We start from the raw sequence: 5397 nt of genomic DNA, 5'->3' as shown, positions 1-5397 counted from the left end.
ACGAGCTGCAGCTGTGTCAGGAGCTCCGCTGTCCGCCGTGGCCGAGCGCGCAGCTCTTCTAAAGCATGAATTATGGTTCCGTGTTAAATCGACGCAGAGCCCTCGGCGTAGGGTGCGTGTCGCCGCGTACCCTACGCCGTAAGCTCTGCGTTGGTGTAACGCGGAACCATAAATCAGCCTTACCACACGCCGGCTGACTCCGCGCTCCCAGCGCATCAGCCGGCCGAGTCCTAACAGTTTCCCCCCTTTGTTGAAATGTCCACATTGCAAGTATTGTCGCCCTGTTGTCATCCTTTTTGGTAAAATGTAACCAAACTTTACAGCGTTTATGCCGCTTTGGCCCCGTGTTTTCCTGCTGGGCGCGAATGCGCACGTTGCGCAACGTGCTTGGTGACGTCATTCGCGCCCACTGGAATCGATAAGGGAATCGTTTGCGAAAAAGGCAAATGATTCCAAGGAATTGAAACACTGGGAACCGGTTCTCAACAAGACCCGGTTCTCGATTCCCATCCCTAGTCATGCCAAATGCCCGATAACGGCATTTGGCCACAGATCACATCTGACTGTAAATTGCTTTTTGTCTCTCACTTGATTGTTTATTCCTGCCTTTTGTGCTTTGAACTTACTGTATAAAAGTCATGATTCCAACCACTCTGGGTGGGCACACCAACTCAGACCTGATCTGTGTCGGTCTGCTCACCGCCGGCTTACTGAATAAAACTCACTACACCACAGCGGACTTCTGAACTGTATTTTATATTATTCTTCAACAAGCCAATAGCACTGATTACATTTGGAAAACCTGCCGTTGCTGCAAATTGCCTTTTAATGTTGACCTGTTCACCCACAGTGTAAGGAAACCAGATGTATCGACTGGTCATTTTAATAATGCCATCCAAAACGGCTGGCATTATAGTGCTCAGTGACGGCTGTGATATCCCAGACCTAAAGACGGAATTTAGATATTATATCGTACCTCAAAGGAGCTTAAGGCAGAACATGTAACATTATTTATTGTTAATCAAACACATACCTGTCGGCTAATTCCTGCTGTAAAGAGCCGGTCCAGACGTTACTCAACAGTTACTCAGTACGTGAGTAGTTTTTTCACCAAGTACTTTTTTTTTTTACTCAAGTAATTATTTGGATGACTACTTTTTACTTCTACTTGAGTCATATTATTCTGAAGTAACAGTACTTTTACTTGAGTAAAATTTTTGGCTACTCTACCAGCTCTGGCACCGGGATGGCGTGATTCCGGCGGGTCGGTCTAACACTGGACCCAGTTCAGCATAGAGATCCAAGACTCTGCTCTAGGGAATCTAAATCGGCTTATTAGCCAGTCATCATCATGGGCCAGGAAATCTTCCTGGTCCCTAAAAACTCTCTCCATCCTGATCATGCCATTTACATGATCTTCAAGCAGTGCCAGCGCTTCCATTGTGCAGCATTACGCACGGCTGTCACCACGCAATTTATATTCTTACTCAGCAATTGGACTGATTGTTACACACCTTGTCACGATAAATAATCAATCTGGTGCTATTCACCACTCCATACCATTTGAAGATGGAAGTCTGATATATGAACGTAGTACCTACTGCAAATACAGGCGTAATGGCTCACTTACGGAACACATAGATCTATAACGCTGCCGGCTTGGGTGTACATGGATCTATAAGTCTGATATGTGATGACATTAAAAGTATGACATGAATCTGACTTCTTTTCACCACCTCACCGTCTGCGTCGCCAGTTCCCCATATTCAAAATGTTTGTGCGCTAGGATCCAAGTTTGCGTAAAGATACGCACATTTTCCCGTTACGTTTTTTTTTTATAAATCCCAACCTTTGCATAGAAGATGGCATGTGCATCTTTCAAGCCCTGTTTTGTGCGCACGCAAGCTTTATAAATGAGGCCCCTGGTGAATGTCCAAGTTAACAATCTTCCTCAGAATTGATTTGATTGATTTAAACTGAATACACAGTGATTTCTGTAAAATATTAAAATCAGAAGGAAACACATGAAAACCACAATAAAAGAAAGATTCTTCTTTTAATCTTTTCATTATTTGAAAATGTAATGACTGTTCACTCAGTCATTAAGTTCTTTTCCAAGAAACTGCTCTGGATTGTCGCTCTTTAGCTGGAAAAAGAATTATATTGGCAAGTTATTTTATATACCTTTTTCATATTTTTCAGTTCAATTCAGTTTTATTTATACAGCGTCTATTACAAAAGAAGTTGTCTCTAGGTGCTTTCCAGAGACCCCGAACATGGCCCCCGAGTAATTATTATATAAACATAAACGATGGAAGGTATTAACTCTCCTAGTGGGAAAAAAACCTTAAGACAAACAGTAGCAAGGAAAAACTAGGAGGGAAGAAACTTAAGACCTGGATCATAAGGGGGAAACTCCTACTGAAGGCCAGCTGGGCAGAGCAGGAAAAGAGAGAACAGACAGAGAGAATGAAGAACAGAGGGAGGAGAGACATAGACACAATGGTAGGTGCGGGCAATACAGGGAACGTACTGTAATTAATGACAAGAAAAACTCTTCTTAACGTCACTGTAATTTGGCAGGTATTTGACCTGTGTTGTGGTGCCGTTTCTCTAAAAAATAGGTCAGCCAACTTTGAACCACATTTGGCTTCCGCATAGCCCAAAAGACCAAAACTTAATTTGCAGATCAAGTTAACACATCTGAACTCTCATTCAAACTCATGAGGTGTTTTTTTTAAAACACCAAGTCATGGATGTTCCCGGACAGTAGTTTCCCCTCCAAAACGGGAGACTTGACAGGTCTGGGGCAGCAACAAACTCTGGGCCCGCGTCACTCAAAAGTTCCTTAGGTTCTGTTTACCAAAAGCAGCAAAGAATGTGAGGAGGTGGCATAGCTGATCCTCATAGATGTCAAGACCGCCACCCAGCCTGAGAGGCGGCCCCTATAGTGAAAGAAAAATCAGCAAGTACCGCCTCAAATAGCGTAGAAGGCAGTGACGTTGGTAGGGGAGGCATGGCTGCCAGTGATAAGGCATGGTGGTTGCAGTCCCCACATCCGTCTCTGGGGGCCCAGATGCAGAGGTGGGTAGTAGTAACATTTACATTTACTCCGTTACATTTACTTGAGTAAGTTTTGGGAAATGTTGTACTTTTAGGAGTAGTTTTGAATAACTATACTTTTTACTTTTACTTGAGTAGATTTGTGAAGAAGAAACTGTTCCTCTTAACTCCGCTACATTAGGCTACGTTGAGCTGTTACTTTTCTTTTATCCCTTTTATCCGCGTACGCGTCAATCTCATGACATCACTGGGTGATTCTTTGGGAAAAAGGTTTGTTTTTGCATGTTTTGTCAGATTTACACAGACTCAAACACACACAGAGTTTCTATGAGTTCATGTTTGTTCTAGTTCTGCCTGGTTAAAAAAGAAAAGTACAAAGGCTTGAAATTTTGTGCTACTTGTGCTTAATTTATTTTTTTATTCTGTTATTTTATTTATTTGATTATTTATTAAAGTACTTGAATTTATTTTAAGATTATTTTAATTTAAGCTAGTTTTTATTATTTATTAATTTTAATTTATTTTATTGATTTGATTTTTCTGCTCATCATTACATGCATCTATCACCAGGTATTGAAGCCCTGCTGGACCACCCCCCTCCCAACCTCTATGTTGCTATTAGGATGCCAGGCATGGACTTACTATGACTACTTTCTTTCATCCATGCACGGTTATGTGTTTTGTGTTTAAAACTATATAAATATATGACTTTTCTCCTCCTTTCCATGCACTGTTATTGTATGTTTTAAAAAAAAATTAAGGCTATGTATATTTCCCTCGGTATAGTATATGCATTGTAGTTTTGCTTCTTCTATCTGTTACTTGTCTGCTATTGTGTTGATATATACTGGTGGGTGTTCCTGTCGTGACAGAAAGACACACATGTGAGCTCACACTCACGTGTGTGTCTGCCCGAGGTGAGATTAACTTTACAGGCTCACAATTCAGCTACTCACTGAGTCTGTCGGCACAACCCCTGGGCGAAGCTGCAAAAAAATCACCACTAGTCGAGTACAGCTGCAGGTCCTCCTGCGACCCCCCACTGACTCAGCCGGTGATTGGCTGTCCTAACTATAGTAGGCCATATATTTGCCTGAAATGTTCTTTTTTTTTTTAAATCTCTGCTTGAGAAAGGTCCTGTGGACCGAAACGTTGTTTGTTTGCTTTATTAAAGTCTTTTGCAAGTGACTTGACAGTGTGTGGGAGACCCCTTTTTTCCTTTGTTCACTCCCACCTACTCCAACACACCTGTTTTTCAAGTTTTTTTTAGGTGTGCATCAGCCTCCAGATCTTTATTGATTTAATTTTCCTGAAGATGATTATTTTGTGCTTTTGTCTGTTTGAATGGTTGTGTTAAAGAAATAAATCAGACGTTACTTAACAGTTACTCAGTACTTGAGTAGTTTTTTTCACCAAGTACATTTTTACTTTTACTCAAGTAATTATTTGGATGACTACTTTTTACTTCTACTTGAGTCATATTATTCTGAAGTAACAGTACTTTTACTTGAGTACAATTTTTGGCTCCTCTACCCAGCCTCTGCCCAGATGTCCCTCCACAACAGGAATATGGTGGAAGGTAATTAAACCATTCAGATTTTGTATAAATGACACGCTGCTGGTTGGAACTATTTTTTTTTATTTTCATTTTTATAGTAGTTCTTATTCTTGTTTATCATTACACATCAGAATGTTATTAACAATAAGAAAAAACATTCTTAACGCCACTGTAATTTGGTAGGTATTTGACCTGTATTGTGGTGCTGTTTCTCTAAAAAATAGGTCAACCAACTTTCAACCACACTTTAAATGACACGCTGCTGGTTGGAACTATTTTTTTCATTTTCATTTTTATAGTAGTTCTTATTCTTGTTTATTATTCTCTCATAATGGTTTTATTATTTTAGTTAGGTTCTTTTTTTAGTGATGGAAACACATTTCTCAAACACTGGTTATTCTGTTGTTGTAAAAGCTTGACTGTATTGTGAATGAGGCCGCTACGGAATGAGGCCGCTACGGGGGTTAGTGTTGAATTCGGTGGAAAGTTATTTGAAGAGCAGGAAACAATTTGTGCAGATGGGTGAATATAAATCAAAATGTGCTGACACTGTGTGTGGTGTCCCCCAAGGGTCAGTATTAGGGCCACTATTATTTAATTTATACATAAATGACATAAGCAAGGTATCTGATGTATTGAAAAGTGTATTATTTGCGGACAATACTAATCTCTTGGGAACAGGTGAGAACTTGCAGCTACTTTTAGACGTGATCACCTCAAAAATGTACAAAATGAAAAAATGGTTTGACCAAAATAAATTATCATTAAACATAAGT

This window comes from Cololabis saira, chromosome 15, assembly GCF_033807715.1.
Source record: "Cololabis saira isolate AMF1-May2022 chromosome 15, fColSai1.1, whole genome shotgun sequence".
Taxonomy (NCBI): Eukaryota; Metazoa; Chordata; class Actinopteri; order Beloniformes; family Belonidae; genus Cololabis; species Cololabis saira.
This window is presented reverse-complemented; position numbering follows the sequence as displayed.